This window comes from Diceros bicornis, chromosome 6 (assembly GCF_020826845.1).
Source record: "Diceros bicornis minor isolate mBicDic1 chromosome 6, mDicBic1.mat.cur, whole genome shotgun sequence".
Lineage (NCBI taxonomy): Eukaryota > Metazoa > Chordata > Mammalia > Perissodactyla > Rhinocerotidae > Diceros > Diceros bicornis.
Genome location: NC_080745.1, coordinates 73,464,834 through 73,482,848, shown reverse-complemented (window position 1 = coordinate 73,482,848; position 18,015 = coordinate 73,464,834). Strand labels below are relative to the sequence as shown.

At 39.4% G+C, this 18,015-nt stretch overlaps 1 long non-coding RNA gene across 1 annotated transcript; it reads left to right on the top strand.

Annotated features, from left to right (window-relative positions):
* The first annotated feature begins 4,411 nt into the window (after positions 1–4,411).
* On the top strand, positions 4,412–16,598 carry LOC131406815 (uncharacterized). The gene is made up of 3 exons (XR_009220354.1): positions 4,412–4,741; positions 4,927–5,243; positions 16,438–16,598. It is a non-coding gene; the product is annotated as an uncharacterized LOC131406815 (long non-coding RNA).
* The last annotated feature ends 1,417 nt before the right edge of the window (positions 16,599–18,015 follow it).

The window sequence follows — 18,015 nt, the reverse complement described above, 5'->3', positions numbered from 1 at the left end:
TGCTATAATAATACCTAATTTCAAAAATCATCATAAAGACTTGCGAATTCAATTAATCCATCCCACCATCTTTACACCTGACAGCCCCAAATGGTTCTGACCATAGGCTCTGTGGCCTTAAAAGAGTAATAAGCACCTTTGAAAGGCAACACAAACACAATTTACCCTATATTTCAATCACCTGCTTCAAAGGGCTCAAAAATGATCAGTTTCTGTCCTTCTGTGACTTAATTCTGATATCGAGTCTTCATCTGCAGATTATCACGCCATATACTGCAGAAACCATGCCTCTCTTGTGCATAAGAATTTTCCTGGCATTATTCATACCTTCCTCTTATTCTCTAGGTAAGCCCTCCTCCCTACCTAAATCCATTCTTCATCCCTTTTTAATCCTCTCAACCAAAAATCACTGGTGTTGGCATTGCACAAAAATGGCTATGGAATTGTAGGGTCTGTGTACAATGAGAGGTCAAAAATGTAAAAACACAAACATTTTCATGCTCCCCTCTTTCTAACTCCATCAATTGCAGTGCTAATGAAAGCTTCAAAGTCAGATCTCTTTTAGTTACCTGCTTTCCCTATAAACCCTTTCTTATTCCTAAAATTATAGTTTTCACTTTCTTTTTCACATCTTCATTTGTTTATTATTATCTCCAAGATGATGCAGGAATATGGCGAAAAGGGAAATGTAGCTTCCTCTTGCACTGCTTAGGTTAGAAGTGGGAGCTCCAGCTACTTTATTGGTAAGGCAGCCCAGATGACAACTGCTACTCAAAGGGCTTTGCTACTGCCTGTCTCCATCCTCCCAGAGAGGCCAATCCAGCTATGGTAATTGAAAAGAAACGCATTCAGGTGCTTATGTGCTAAATTAAAATGTCATCTTTGACCTTTGGAAGTTAGCGCACCCAAAGGGGCATGATCAGTGTCCTCTGCAGCTCCCACGGGTAACGGGTAAAGGAGGCATATTTATAAATCAGAGCTTGCAGGAGGAAGGAAGAAAAGCCTGCGAGCAAGGAGCAGAGTGTTAGTGTCATTCCAGCCCAGCTTTCCACCCTGTCCTCCTGGCCACCACCACTTGTTTATGCCAGTTTCAGAAAACCTGATTAGAATGTGGTTTATTGCCAATTATATCTCAAAAAAAGAAAATAAATTATAAAGTATTTTAGTTTAATGCATCGGTGGCTAGATGTCTTTCAGGAGGTTTGGGGAACATGAGGTAAATTGTATCTCCTGTCTCCGTATGAAATCTGGTTGATGGTGCTCAGGGCAAGCTACTCCAGGAGGCACCACTCTGGTATGCAGATTATTTCAAGCTGAAGACAATAAGGACTCAGAGAACTCAGGAAGAATATTTGAGTTTCCCCTCCCAAACTGCCTAAAGAATTTAAAACAAAAGATCTGTTTCAGGAAGGAGTTATTATCATGATGGCTGTAAAGATAATGTAGGATAGAGGTTACAATAGGAAAGGCACCAAGCCTCTTTTATCAAAAACTCTGTCTCTCCCTGAACACATTATCTATAGATGACCCTGAAAAGAATTGTCTTCCTGGCCTCTGAAGTCCCAGACCACTACCCACCCCCACCACATTCCTCGCCTTTAGCTACAATACTTAAGCAAGCAGCTTAGACAGAGGGATGAGTTGCTCATTTCTGAGTTTCTCTCATGTATACATGTTATTAAACTTGGTATTATTTTCTCCTGCTAACCTGTCTTGTTGATTATTTGGCCAGCCATAAGAATCTTAAGGAAAAGGGCAGAGGGAGATTCTCCCTCTCCCCTGACATGGTCAACATTCTTCTCTATCCTGTTCCCAAGGCAGGTTCAGGGGGACAGTGCTGATTCTGGTTGTCTCCTCAAGCAACTGCTCCTCCTCCAATACTGCCTGATGGGATAGCAGAACATCACGGCTTTTGGCATGGTGTTCTTGCCTTGTTTTATGATACCAAAATCAAATAGAAAGAACCAAATCCATAGATAGCTGTTTTTATTTTTTGTTTTCTTTCAATACCACGACACTAGCAAATTCCATATTCTGAGGAAGGGGTCTTAGCTTCAGTTTCATTAACCAGCCCTATCCTCCCTTCACTGCCCCCGTATATACAAGCACCCACGAAAAAGGCAGAACCCTCTTAGAGGCCAGGGACCATGTCTTCATTACATCCTAGTGCACAAGTAATGTGAACTTCCTGAAAACTTCATGCATGATTCAGATTCCTGAAAATATTCTCATGTTTTTCTCACGTCTGATTTTCACAAAGCAGAGCTTGGACCATGTTTCCCCACTGTCACCCATTGTCACTTTAGTTAATGTTTCCTTATTACCTGAAAACTCCACAGCCCAGGCCCTCAGTGATCTGGCACAGCTTCCCTTTCCATTTTCCTCCCTACTCTTCCTCCCCCACAGGATGTCTACCCTCCAATCAAACTGGACTACTCACTGCTGGAGAACATTCCTCCAATCTTTGTAAAGGTTTTCAGACCAATTCCCCTAGAAACCATCTCAAATGTCACCTTCTTGAATCCTTTCCTGTCTAACGACCACTCTAACATGTGCCAGTGTTTCTTCCTTTAATCTCTCACACGCTTTGTATGTTTCTGACACACATATCGTCTCTCTCCTTTTTATTGTAGTTATTGGTCTACTTGTATCGTTATGCTAGACTGCAAGTGCCTTGAAGGAGCAGGGGCTCTGTCTCAAATGTCTTTACATGCCTTGTAATGTCAGGCAGGCAGAACACCTTACACACACACACACACACACACACACACACACACACAGAAATATATTAAAATAGCAGTAAAAACTTGCATTTCACTATGGATGCAATTACATATGAAAATTCAACACAAGTTTCTGTGGCCACTGAAATCAAATGATTGATGAAAATCAAACTGACACATCCAGGCTATTTTAAGCAAATATTCAGAAGCAAAGCTTCAGAAAGAGTCTAAAGTCACCTCTCCAGAAATTCTACCCACCTGAATCTAGAAGCTCTAGGAATTTTGGGTGAGTGATAAATCACAAAAGTATGCCACAATTCTGGGAACAAAAATTCTACAAGAACTGGGAATATTTGTAATAATTTGGCAAAGAGTAACCAAGTGTAGAGAAGATTACTTTTAAAAAAGTGAATCTAGGTTGGAACTACTGGATTTCTATCTGGAAGAAAATAAAATTGGGTTCATGCTTCATGGCAGAATATTTTCTAAATGGGTCAAAGATTTAAATGTTAAAAACGGTAATAAAGTCATAAAGCCAGGGAATTACTAGAAGAAACCATGGGAGAAGACACACACACACACACACACACACACACACACACACACTCTCACACACACATACACATATATTTCCTGTGTATACACACATGCACATGTAAAATCTTTTTTTATAAGTGGAATAGGCCTTTTAAACATCAATTTTATTTTGCATTTAATCAAAATCAAAAGACAAATGACAAACTAAAAAATAAATTGCAACTCATATCAGAAAGCGCTCATTTTCCTAATATTTAAAGAACTCTACTAATCAATAAGAATAATACTAACAATCCAGTAAAAAATTGGGAAAAGATCTGAAGATAGTTAACAGAAAATGAATATAATAGCTTTTATATTTATGAAAAGTTGCCTAGTCTCACATGCAAGAAGAAAATGCAAGTTAAAATGACACTGAATACTACATTTCATATATCAAGTTGGCAGAGTATAAAAAAGTCATGCACACAATTTGACAATGGTCTGATGAAACACTCATGTATTATAGGTAAAAGTTTTCAAAGGAGAAAAACTTGTAATGCTTATCAAAATTTTATATGCATTTACCTTTTGACCTAGCAATTTCATTTCTAGCATGTCAGCTTACAGACACTTTCCCATGTGTGTGAAATGACATAAGTACATGACTTCATCTTGTAGCACCATTTGTAACAGTAAATTATGGAAACAAACCAAATGTCTACCAGTAGGGGATTGGTTAAATCATGATAAATTCTTCAACAGAGTACACGTAATTCCAAAAAAGAATGAGAAAGCTCTCGATGACCTGATATGAAATGTTCTCTAAGATGTGGAGAATGACGTTGATGGTGCTCAGGGCAAGTTGCCCCAGGAAGCACCACTCTGGTATGCAGATTATTTCGAGCTGAAGACAATAAAGACTCAGAAAACTCAGGAAGAATATTTGAGTTTCCCCTCCCAAACTGCCTAAAGAATTTAAAACAAAAGATCTGTTTCAGGAAGGAGTTATTATCTTGATGGCTATAATGATAATGTAAAATAGAGCCACGTTCTCTATAGATGGCCCTGAAAGGAATTGTCAGACAAACATTTGCATTTCTATCTCCATATGAATTGTCTTCTTCCTCTCTGAAATCCCAGACCACTACCCAGCCCCAGTACCTTCCTCGCCTTTAGCTACAATACTTAAGCAAGCAGCTTAGACAGAGGGACGAGCTGCTCATTTCTGAGTTTCTCCCATGTATACGTGTTATTAAACTTGGTATTATTTTCTCCTGCTAACCTGTCTTGTTGATTATTTGGCCAGCCATAAGAACCTTAAGGGAAAGGGCAGAGGGGGATTCTCCCTCTTCCCCTGACAACCTCCAAGATATATTGTTAACTGAATAATGCAAGATACAAACCAAGCCTTATTTGTTTAAAAATGAGTAAAAGGAAATATGCATTTACATTTTTTTCATTTCGCATAAGATAATTTTATAAGGAAACAAAAGAAAATGGTAATGTTGTTTGCCTCTGGGGAGGAGATGGGGTGGCTGGGTCACTGGGATTAGAAGGGATATTTTTACCAAACTGTATATACTTGTATACTTTTAGAAATTTGACCTGTGTGATTGAAATACCTATTTTAAAAAATACAAATAATTATGATTAAATATATCTTTTGTTTGCATCCCTCTTTTAGAACAATTCTTCGCTAAGTGGGACCTATAATGATGTCTCAGATGAGTCAGTCAAAATGCAAGAACAAAATGATAGTGCTGATATTTCCAGCCAGCCCAGGAATGGGAGTGTAGGGCTCACTCTCAGGAAATTGAAGGGTTCACTTCTGGGAACTTCTTCACTGCAGCCTGGAGACCTGAAGCCAGCTGGGACTAAATCCCTTCCCAGGAAGTATCCCCAAGGGAGCTCACATCTCATAACTGCCCTGGATTCCCCAGCTCCTTACAACCTGTGCTCCAACCTCAGGCACAGATGGTCAGCATTTGGCTTAATCATCAGGTGAGCCATTTTTCTGATTCTGTCATGAATGAATAGAGTGTGTGGTAAAATGGAGATATTGTATCTGAGGTCTTAGAAAGTTAAGAAACCAGCATTCTTGCTTTTTGCTAGGTGTGGATTTGGAGAAATGCCCTTCAATGGTTTTCCCTGCTCTTAGAGAAGCTTCTTCGATAACCCCAGCAGCCTGGATTTGCTATCGTGGAGGGTCTGATGTGAACATGCACAAATCAGCAGGGCCCAGGGAAGCAGAGAAGATCAGGAGGAAGCTTGAAGAAAAAAAGAAAAAATTCTGCATCAACCACTAGGGCTAATTACATGGCCTCCACAATCCGCAACCTTGTCTTTTAAAAATCCATAGCACATTTCTAAAACGGAGTAAATACAACAATGACAGTTAGCATACAATTTTAAAGATACTTTTTTTTTTTTTAAAAAAAAGGCAGGAAGCTCTTTGGAATTCACCTGAATCAGCTTTAATTATGCATTGGGAGCCATCAAATAAGGAATCAGGAAGTGTATAGGTGTGTTGAGACACATTCCTATCCATGCACTTTCATAAGCTGTTTTGATTTAAATAGAGATCATGTTTTGAATCAAATTACAGCCTTGATCTTTGTTAGTATAGAGCAAACAGAAATGGAGGGGTGTGGAGAATAACAGAAAGTGAAAGCGCTTGTTTTCTGGCAAGGCCTTAAAAATACAAATAAAACATCCTTAGTCTTAATTGTGACAGCAAATTGACAAAATTCTGATCTCAAAGCTGTTGGGATGGTCCCTGCCTGCTCTCCTGCTGGGAGTTGTTTTCAAACTCATTAACTTCCATTTATCAGGATGGAGTTGCTTTCTCACAGGTATGGAAGCCCTAGAAGTTGCAAATGACTTGGTGTAGACATGTTATTGTGTTGGCAACTAAGTATATGGCTTCAGAGTCTCTCTATTATAAATCCTCCTGACTGAATTTGAAGCAGAGAACCATTTGAAAGGAATAATTTTACTCCCACCCTAACATTTTCAGAGTAGCAGCAACTATTTTGTCTCTTATTTAATCACAACCATCACACTACAGATCTCTATAGAGATTCTAGAGAGAGTTTGGGTTTAAATCGGTACTTCAGAACATTCCAGGCATTTAGAGTGGTGACTGACAATGATTCGTTGCAACATTCAAAGCAGATAACAAAGCACATAATAATAGAAATAATTATAGCTAACATTTATTAAGTATTCAATATATGTTAAGCACTGTGCACAGGGACTTACAAAGAATATTTTGTTAAATCATTCCTACTGCACTAAGAAATAAATGTTAAGTTTATCACTAACAAAATCTTTATTTTGATGAGAAGTGAAGCTCTCAAATCTCTAATCTGTCTCTTAAAAAATGTCTTCATCAAAAACACTGACAGGGCCGGCCCCATGGCTTAGTGGTTGGGTGCACGTGCTCCGCTGCTGGCGGCCCGAGTTCGGATCCCAGGCGCGCACCGACGCACTGCTTCTCCGGCCATGCTGAGGCCGCGTCCCACATACAGCAACTAGAAGGATGTGCAACTATGACATACAACTATCTACTGGGGCTTTGAGGGGAAAAAAAAAAAAAAAGGAGGAGGATTGGCAATAGATGTTAGCTCAGAGCCGGTCTTCCTCAGCAAAAAAAGGAGGATTAGCACCGATGTGAGCTCAGGGCTGATCTCCCTCACCAAAAAAAAAACAAAAAAAAAAAACACTGACAAATCCCTCCATAGGACTTCCCCCAGACAATTGCCAGAAATAACTCACCCAAAACACTTCCTCCGTAGGCTAAAAAAGTCAAAAAGCACTAGTTTGCTCCGTGAGGGACCACTCTCCATATGCCTGCCTACCTGCCTGCCTCTTAGAAGTTTATGCCTGACATTGGTTATAGGGAGCATACCTGATCAGAGAGCTCCTAATCGGTGGGAGGAGGGTGGTGGGTGAAGAAATGTTTTCTGGATTCTTAGGACAAGGTGGCTATTGTCTGCTATGTCCCAGGTCCCATAGTCCCATAAACTGCACTACAATAACCAATAAGAGACAGATTCATATGTAAAATCTATTTCCAGGTAGGGACACTCTATTACTCACCAACATCACTGTGATCTTCTCTCCGTGCTTTCTGACTTCCAGCTCATACCCCAGAGTTTGGCCCATTGAGTTCTGATGACTCTGGTGGGCTTACTTCCACAGATCTCAGCTCATGCTGCTCCCCTGTTGCTGAGATCTTTCATATTCTCAAGAATATGGCAGGCTGAGCCCATGATCCTACCTTCCTTATCCTAAATCCCATTCAATAAAAGATAAAAGAAAATATTTTTCAGAAAAATTTCAACAACAGTGCTGTAAAATATAATAATTGCCACTAGTGGGCTGAAAATGGAAGAATTTCTGAAAATTAGCAATCAGATAAAATCAGATTTAGTCCCAACCCTCTTGCCCCACCACACCAAACAAGGGAAACATGCAAAAGAGAACTGTTCTGGAAGTGATCAGACCATCAGGAATCACCAAACATCAAATCAGGAAATAGAAGAATCAGGAAAGAGAAGCACCAACAACATCAAACAGAAAAATTATTCCCCAGGGAAACAAAGTCAATAGAATCAATGGAAGAACTCTATAGATAACACAATTATAGTCTCAGAAAATATTTAAGAGGCTATTAATTACATAATTTAAAACCAAGTAGAAATCTTGATATCTATAGTTTGATTGCCAAAAATAATAAGTGAAGAAATTAGTGGAGAGAATACATAAGATTGGAAAGAAATAAGCCAAAGCCTGTGGTAAGGTTGAAATTAATTTGAAAAACACATGAAAAATACCACACAGGTGCCTGGATTGTCTATATATTGGACTTAGGTTTGCCTGGAAGCCAAAGTGAAGAAGGAAATAAGAGCTATAATTACAAAATAAAGACAAATACATGTTCAGGAGAAACAGAAGCAAGGCTCATAGTGAAATTGGAGAGAAGTTTCTTTAATAGATTTTCATAAAGCAAATATGTTCATTAATATTCCTACAGTACATACAACTATTTTCACAGGACTCAAGGTCATACCATTCCTCAATATCAAACATTACTGTGTTTTTCTATTTAGGTATAACATATATAAATTTCATGAAGTGCACTAATCTTAAGTGTGCAGTTCAATGAACTTTTGCATATGTAAATATTGAATTATTTTCATTCAGATCAGGATACAGAACATTTCCAGCACCTCAGAAGCTTCCTTGTGTCTTTTCTCAGTCAGTACCTTCCACTGCAATAGCCACTATACTGACTTCAATCATCAATTGGTTTTACCTTTTCTTGATCTTCAAATAAACGAAAACACATGGTATGTTCCCTTTGTGTATGGCTTCTGTCATGCAATATAATACCTGCAAGTTTTTATTCATGTTGTTGTTTGTATCAATCGTTCGTTCTTTTTATTACTTTTGTATAAATATTCCTCAGCCACTGATCAGCAGGAGGGGAGGAGGCTTGATTTCATATAAAGAAACTAACCAGATTGAGTTCTGGGCCCTACTGTGTCCAACCCAATGTACCACTGGCATTCTAATCCATTGTGTCTGAAGATATGGCCACTTAGGTCAAAGTTCAGGCAGGTCTTCTTTTTTGTGAAGATCTAACAAGGAAATAGCAGCAGGAGCCTAGGAAGCAGAAGCAGAGCACACTAATTCAAGTGGGCAGAAGGACCATGGTTCCAGGTAATCAGTCCACTTATAACAAGGTACCACCTGGTAGCTGTTGAGCACAAGAACAGTGTTCATCTCTGTAGGAGAAAGCGATGTCAACAGCAGGGCAGAATGTCAAGGATCCATCCAAGGAGGTCAATTCAGGGTCTTGCTCTGGTATCAACAGGTAACCTTGCTTCAGGGCAGGGAAGCCAAAGGCAAAGGCCCACTTGTAAAGACTAAATCATCATGACAGGAAGCTGGAGTTGAGAGGGACACTTGGGTGTCTAGAATCTAGATTCTGGACTGCAATACAGGCCCAATTGATGACAAGTCTAAAGTCGTGATATGCATTCCATGCCCTATAACCTGGTGGGCTAAAACTGCTGAAACAAAGTACTCTCCAGGGCAGAACTGAGTGAGGAGTAAGCTGGGCAGATCCTGGGGCTAGTAAGTCTCAGTTATTCCAGCTAAGAGAGGCTTGGGCATGTAGGTGCTGGGACAATGTTTTGCTTGACTAAATGCTTTTAGATGATAGAGGAATATTATCAACCAAGCTACCCCCACCCCCAGCCCATAATTATTGGGTGCTTACACTGTCTCAGACACATGAATTTTCTGATTTGATCTCTACCACTCAACGTCATATGCTGTATGTGTTGTTGTTACTAAGATGAAGAAACTGAGGCTCGGAGAAGATAGGTGGGTCTAGGTGACACACTAGGAAGTGACAAGAAATGCTCTAGTGTTTAAAGCCAAGTAGCTTGACTCCAGAATGTGCACACCTGACTACTATGCATACTGTCCCCCTTTATCTGTGGGACACCCTTGGGGGACACTAAGCAAAGAACTGCCCCCTCTTCTGGTGTTAAAGAGCCACCTCTGTAACAAGAGTGTTTTTGAAATATAATTCATATGCCATACAACTCATCTATTTAAAGTGTACAATTCAATGGTTTTTAGTATATTGAGATAGTAGAAGCAGCACCACAGTCAATTTTAGAACATTTTCATCATCGCCAAAAGAAACCTATATCCTTTAGCTATCCCCTTTCTATCCTCTGCTCCCCACCTCCCCCCTTCCCCTCCCTAAGCAACTACTAGTTAATTTTCTGTGTCTATATATTTGCCTGTTCTGGACTTTCATATGAATGGAAGCATATAATATGTAGACTTTTATGACTGGCTTTTTTCACTTAGCATAATGTTTTCAAGGCTCATCCAAGTTGTAGCATCCATCACTACTTTACTCCTTTTTATGACTGAATACTATCCCACTTTGTGGGTATACCACATTTTGTTTATCTATTTGTCCATTGATGGACATTTGGGTTGTTTCCACCTTTTGACTATCATGAATAATGCTGCTATAAATAACCACGTACAAGTTGTTGTGTGGATCTATGTTTTCATTTCTCTTGGATTTATAACTAGGCGTAGAATTGCTGGTAACTCTATGTTCAATCCTTTGAGAAACTGCCAGACTGTTTTCCACAGCAGCTGCACCATTTTACTTACCCAACAGCAGTGTACGAGGATTTCTCCACTCGCTAACACTTGTTATTACCTTTTTGATCCTAGCCATCCTAGTGGGTGTGAAGTGGTATCTCATTGTGGTTTTGATTTGCATTTCCCAGGTGACCAATGATGATGAGCATCTTTTCAGGTGCTCATCGGCCATTTGGAGAAATATCTATTCAGATCCTTTGCCCATTTTAAAATTGAGCTTTCTTTCTCTTTATTATTGAGTTGTATATTCTAGATACAAGTTCCTTACCAGATATACATTTTGAAAATATTTCCTCCCATTCTGTGGGTTGTTTTTTTCACTTTCTTGATGATGTCCCTTGTAGCACAAGGTTTCAATTTTGATAAAGTCCAATTTATTTATTTTTTCTTTTGTGGCTTATGATTTTGATGTCATACTTAAAAATCTTTTGCCAAATCCAAGCTTTTGAAGATTTACCCCTATGTTTTCTTCTAAAAGTTTTAGCTACTACATTTAGATCATTGATCCATTTTGAGTAACTATCTGTGTACGGGACATGTTGTTGTTCCTGAGTTCTAAAGGAGTCCCTATGCTTTTATAAATACTGGATGCTATATTTTCTTTTGAACACTGAAGCAGTGGATAAGGTGCTGATTCCTCAAGTATTAGAGTTCAGTTAGGATCTCGAGAAAAGCCAGATAATATTACATGATAGTATCTATCACATAAGATTATTTTCTCTTCATCTTGTTGTAGCAGAGAGTGAGTGGTAAGGAGAGAGAATATCAACCACTTTGAAATCATCAGCAGTTAATTTAAAATCTATCTGTCTATCTTTCACACTGTCATTTGTGTTTATTTTGAAATACAGTAGCAATCACTTCACTACTGAATTTGGCATAATGGGTATGTACGATATGATGAACAGCTATAATTGTTTATTCGATGTACAGTCCAAGTTATGAGAACATTTTAAAATTTTATTATGACATTTTGTTTATTATTTTTCAAACAAGTCAGAGTTTGATTAATTATTTAGAGCTTGATAACCAATCCAGCACACCATGCACCTAAACTGAATTTGATTCAAATAAATACATTTCTTTGACAAATGACTTCTACCTGCATGATTTATCAACTTAATGTGGAATAGCTCTACAATAGCAAGGTGCTAGTCTTGTTTCACTCTTTTTTTGGATTTTACACTGTAAGCTGAGAGGATGGATGGCAGTATATTTCACTGCCAAGAGGAGGTTAAGAAAAGAAAATTGGTTTGTTATAAGTCAATAGTATGTGATTTAAAAAACTGAATAAAAAAAAAGTCAATAAAGACAAAAAAATTTTACTTAAACCTATAATTGTGGAAATTAACTCTGTCCAGTGAAGAACTGAAAGGAAGTCTTTAGATTTAACAGAGCTCATTAAACTATAAACAACAAAAGAACTTCTTGCATCATAAACTCATTCCCAAGGAGCCAGAGTCATCTTAGAGCGTAAGGGCATCTCTACGGATTAACTAATTTCAGCGGGGTTTGGAAAATAGGAAATATTATCATTGGAAAGTATGCTGAGTAATGTATCTGAAAACCACAAACAAGTGAAATTTAAGTGGTAAAATGTAAGTCCAGTGTTGGACTGGATATAGGGGGTAAGGGAGAGATAGGGGTCAAGGATGACATCTGGGTTTCTAGTTTGTCAACTGGATTGTGGTGCCATTCTTCAAGATATGGAAGAGGACCTGTTTGGGGGGTAATGACCATGATTTTACTTCTCTGCCTTAATGGATTTGATAAGCATTTTAAACATTTAAGTAGAAATACTTGGCAGAGGGATACTGGAATCTGGAACTTGGAAGAAGGTTTTGGGCTGGGAATATAAATCTAGGAGTCTCATAGAGATAAAATTACCTGCAGAAAAATAGAGACTGAAAAGAGGGTTTAGGGTTAGCCCTGGAAAACTCCAATCTTTAAAAGTCAGTTAGGAACGGAAGAGCTGGAAAAGACTTAGAAGGAGCAGCCAGCAAGGTAGAAGAAAAACCAAGAGAGAGTGGGAGAACAGAAGCCAAGGGAGATGAGAGTTTTAAGAAAGAGGGAGTTCTCAATAGTGTCAAATGTTGCAGAGAAGTCAAGTAAACTGAGGACCTAGAAGTGCCCACTAGATGTAAAGAGAAGGTCATCGTTGATCTTAGTAAGAGCAATTTTGGTGAATCAGAACACGTCAGAGCCATATTAGAGTAAACTGAGTAATGAATGTTAGGTGAAGAAGTGGAGATAGTGGGGTGTCTAGTTTGCCTAAGTGGATGGCAATGCCGTTACCCAAGATGGGGAAGAAGTACAGGTTGGGTCCTCTTTTGAGATAGTTTGAAGAAAAGAAGACACAGCAGTAGCTGGGGAGAATATGTGATTCAAATAGCTTCAAATTTTATTTGTTTTAAAAATAGAAGTGATTTTAGCATATTCGATTCGATTTTAGCATTCCCTCTTGGGGGGAGAGAGAGAGGTTAAAGATATGGAAGAGGGGATACTTAATAGCTTAAGATTTTAACAAGGCAAGAGGTGATGGGATTCAGATCGCAGGTGAGGAGAATGAATATTTCACAAAAGGAAAACAGTTTTTTTCATATATTCTTTTTAGTTTTGTGTCATATATGTATGTTACTCAAAATATAATAAAAATTAATATTAAAATATAAAATAATGATAAAGCTCATCTCAATTTGTATAATGACAATGAGTAAAAAGAGAATCCTTCAGGGTAAAGGTGATCAAAGGAAGAAATATGTAAAGTGATGGTTCTTAAACTATGGGAGCTATGGGGCAATTTGCCTCTCTGACGAGGTGGAACAGATGGGTCTCGCCTTCCAAGGTCCGGAGATTCTAAAACTACCAGATGATGGCTGAGCAAGATGCAGTCCCTTATGTAGAAAATTTTTTATCTGGTAATAGAAGAATTGGAGAGTAGAACTCCTGGAAACTTGCAGTGCAGTGGGTTAAAAGGGTGGGCATTGTTGTCCTATAGACCTGGGTGTTTAATTAAAACATCTGAATTTGATCTAAAATAATACCATGCTGGTTCAGAATTGTTGCTGTATGGATTCCCTTCCCTGAGATGTGGACCAGACTTATTGACTCAATTCTAACTAATAAAATGTGACAAAAGTGATGGGATATCACTTCTTACATTTAGTCACAAAAACACCGTGACTTCTGTTTTGCTTGATAACTCCCTGCCTCCTCCTCCCGTTTCTCTCTCTCTCTCTGTCTCTGTTTCTCTCTCTGTGCTTGATCTGGGGAAGCCAGCTGCCATGCTGTGAGTAGTCCTATGGAAAGGTCCATGTGGAAAGGATCTGACGTCTCTGGCATCAACCAGCAAGGACCTGAGGCCTGCCAGTAGCCGTGGAGACAATCTTGGAAGAGGACTGAGCCTTCGCTGATTAAACCTTGAGCCTTGAGGTGACTGCAGCCCTGGCTGACATGTGGATTGTTTGTGAGGGACCTTGAACAGGAGGCCCCCAGATTCTTGACCCACAGAAAATGAGATAATAAATAATTGTTGTTTTAAAATGACAAGTTTTAGAGTAACTTGTCATGCAGCAATAGAAAAGTAATATATTTAAGAAACTGTTGAATAAGGAGTAATTGAATGAATAAGGACTTGTTAATGATGGGGCAATGCAGACAAGCCTATCATTGTCAAATGATAGCTACGAGACGTAACACACTGGCTTTTTTGGTGCTGTTCTAGGACCAATGTAAGTGATTATAGATAAGGACATTACAAATGTCACAAGCAAGCTTAGCAAGCTGGATACTTGTTAGAGCACAGATTTTTATTGTTGTACTAGTCACATTATAATTATTTATACATCTGTGACTCCTTCCCTACTTCCCCTTAAGAAAGAATGCATTCTTCCTGAGGTTTCATCTTTTTTACCCAAAGTGCTTCCTTGGATGGTTATTCACACCTACAGCAGTCCCAGGAGAAGATATCTGTGTGGTCTGGTGGGGAACGCATTAAGCAGAATAAATGGATTTTTTTCGGGGTGGAAAACAGCATACTCCTGAAAATACAGAGCAAGATTGAGAATGTGCCCTATATTTAGACATTGGTCCATGGTTACAGAAATGCAGAGGGAGTGGGGAATCCATTGATGTTGCCTGGTGGCCTGGCGGAGAGACTAGACTCTCTGTTTCATAGCAATGGTCTTGCCCGCACACCCGCCTTCTCTGGCGGCTGCCTTGTGGACTGTTTGGTGGAGGGGGTCATATCCTGCTGATGATTTTAGAGCATGCTGCTAGTGTCAGCAAGTGCATAGGAGGCCAAGCATCACAACAAATGTAGTATCAATTGCTTCCACTTATTGAATAATTTACTAAGTACCAGGCACTGTTCTAAGTGTTTAGCTACATTGGCTCATTTAATCCCCAAAACAAATCTGAGAGGTAGCTATTATTATCCCCATTGTATGGTTCAGGAAGGTGAAGTCGTTTTTCTCAAGATGTGAGTGACCTGCAGATCTGAGTGTCAATGCGTTATCAAACACATTCTTGTGTCTGAATTAATCTAGTGCAATTAATGTTAGGAGGCATGGAAGGAGGTACCAGAAATACCTTAATAGAGGCATTGTCAATTGACACAACAGGGTCAACAATGATCAGTAGTTGAGAACTGACCCGTGAGAGAGGCCATCAGACCTCCCACCACTCACCCCTACCCTGCAACTTGCAATATTTGGCTTCTATTTGCCTAGTGGAGATGTCACTAATCAAAATATCTCACAGAGAAACATCTCAGGACCTCGTGGTGGGGCCTGCAGATTCTGCTGAAGATGGACCAAGTGAAAGAGAGCTCTCTCTTCCGGGTGGCAGAGGGCCCACTGGACCATTAGACAGGCGCTAAAGTGAGTGGCTCTACACCCAACACCCTTACGCTCACCACAGAGGAGGGGGCTCAGCTGTTAATTTCATTTTGGGGACCAAGAATGCATCCATTCACATGGTCAAGGAGGGGAATCAAAAGTCAGACAGCTGGATGTGACTTTCTCTAGGCTGTCACAGAAAGTGGGAGTCTCTGAACCCCACCTGGAGAGCACGAGCTTGGGGAGGAGCTTATCCTCTGAATGGCCAATAGACTGGGACAATAGTTTAAAGCTATTGTCAGTGAGTGAATTTCATTACTGCTAGTCACTGTGACATGGCTGGGCTGCCTTTCCTGACAAAACGAACTTAGGGTCAAATTCAAATATCTGAAGTCTTGGGAAATGTCCTATATGGTCTGTCCCTCTCCGCAGTCTACCTTTTCAGCCTCATTTTCTGCCTGTTAAACTGGCCTTACACAATGACAAGGAGATGCCAGGTCACAATAGATTTCTTGAGGGCAGAATGCTGGTACAGTGGGTTCTAGAATCAAGTCACAAATGGTTTTTACTCTCCTGAGAAATTTCCACAACAGGAGAGAAAACTCAAGCCAAGACTGGGAATAAAGAGATTTAAATTCTAAGAAAGAAGGCATAAAGCAGGTCTTAATAACATGAGCAAAGCAGATAGGAAACTAGGATAAATATAATGAAGATCAGATCTGGATGGCCAATGGCGAGGTCACGGTACCAGGGGATTGAAAAACAGTTTGAGGACTCAGTTCTTAAGACAACAGCATCCCACCCAGCATTCTTCCACACCTTTGTTTATGCAAGTCAGCACATCTGGGTTGTTTTTCCCTTCTACTTCCTCTTTCAGGGGTCACCTAAAGTTCTATTTCCTTCATAAAGCCTTCTCAAATTACAACAGACTTTGTTAATCTTGCCTCTTCCAAATGGATTCTAAGCGTTTTGAGGGCAGGGTTTATGTGTAGCAAAGACATTTCATTCCCCGCCCTGGGAACACAGAAGGATTACATTCTCAGCCCCCTTGCTGCTCATTGGGGCCACGTGACCAGGTTTGGCAAATGCAATATAAGTAAAAACTCTTATACAAATTTTCCATGTCTGATATCCTACTTCTTTCTTTTTCATAGTGACCTTAAAAGTCACCTGTTGAAGATTTCAGTGTCAAGATGAAAAGACCTTCAATTCCTGAGTCACTGATTAGAGAAGAGCTGTCCAGGAGAACTTTCCAACCAGCAACATCACTTAGGACTTCATATGAATAAGAAATAAACTTGTATTGTGTTAGACCACTGAGATTTTGGAATTTTTGTTACAATAGCTGGTATTGATTACCCCCAAATTGTATGTATTCTATTAATTTATTAAATAGATTAATATATGGAAAGAACTTAGAACAAACAAATTTTGGCATATTATATATGCTCAATAAATATTATTATCATTATTCCTGTTTGTATCAGTTAGCTATTGCTGTGCAAAACCATTCCAAAGCTAAGTGGTGTAAAATGACAGTCATGCACTTTGTTCATGATTCTAAGGCTAGGCAATTTAGGCTGGAGTCAACTGGGTGGTTCTTTAGGTCTTGGCCACGATCAATCATACGTCTGCAGTCAGCTGTGGCTCGCCTTCTAGGATGCCTTGTTCTTCTCTGTGACATATCTCATCTTCCAGCATGATAGTCTGGGCTTGTCTTATGGCAAATGCAGGAGAGTAAGGGAGAGAGTGAAAGAGGCACAGTTTCTTCAGACTTAGACTTAACACTGGCATAGTGTTATTTCTGCCACATTCTACTGGCCAAAGTAGTCACAAGGGCATCCCAGATTCAAAGGGAGGGGAAATAGACCCAATTTCTCGAAGGGAGATGCTGAAAACTCACATTGCAAACAGATAAAGGAAGGGTAGAATATTGAAGCCAGTTTTTGCAATCAGTTTACTACATCATTGTTGTTTCTGTATTGTGACTATTCGTTCAACTCGTATTCATTGTCCTCTATGGGCCAGGTGGTGTTCTAAGTCTCGGAGAAAAGAAATCAGTAAATTGTCACTATTTTTGTCCTTGAGGGGCTTACAGTCTATTAGTGATAATAATTATAATATTTATTGACTAACTACCTATTGACAGGCACTATGCTAAGTACTTCATGTGTATTAACTTTTTAAATATTCATAACAGAATTATATTATCTCCATTTCACCATTAATGAAACTGAGACACAGAGAAGTTAAATCACATGCCCAAGGTCACACAGCTATAAGTAGCAGCTAGATTTAATCCTAGGCAAACTTAACTCAAGTGCTTATGCACTTATCCACTACACTGCATTGCCTAACAGAACTCTAAGAATTGACAGAATCAGGCACCAGGTGTAACGGCAAGATTTCACAGAAGAGGTGATACTGAGACAAAGTTTGACAGAAGAGTGGAAGTTTACCAGGCAAAACACAGTAGATACCTATGATATTTGCCAATTAATGCATCAGTAGAATTATAGATTAATTAATGAAGTTACCTTCAGCAAGCATGTGGCTCTAGTTCGTGATGACTCTTGGTTATAAGCGGCATAGATCCAACTCAAGCTAAATTAAGGAACACACAGGAAGTGGGCATTATTTGTTGGCTCACAGTTACGGCAGGATCCACAGACTTTAACAATGTAATGGACAAAAGCTCTCTGTCTCTGCTTTGTTTTCGTCTGTGATGGCTT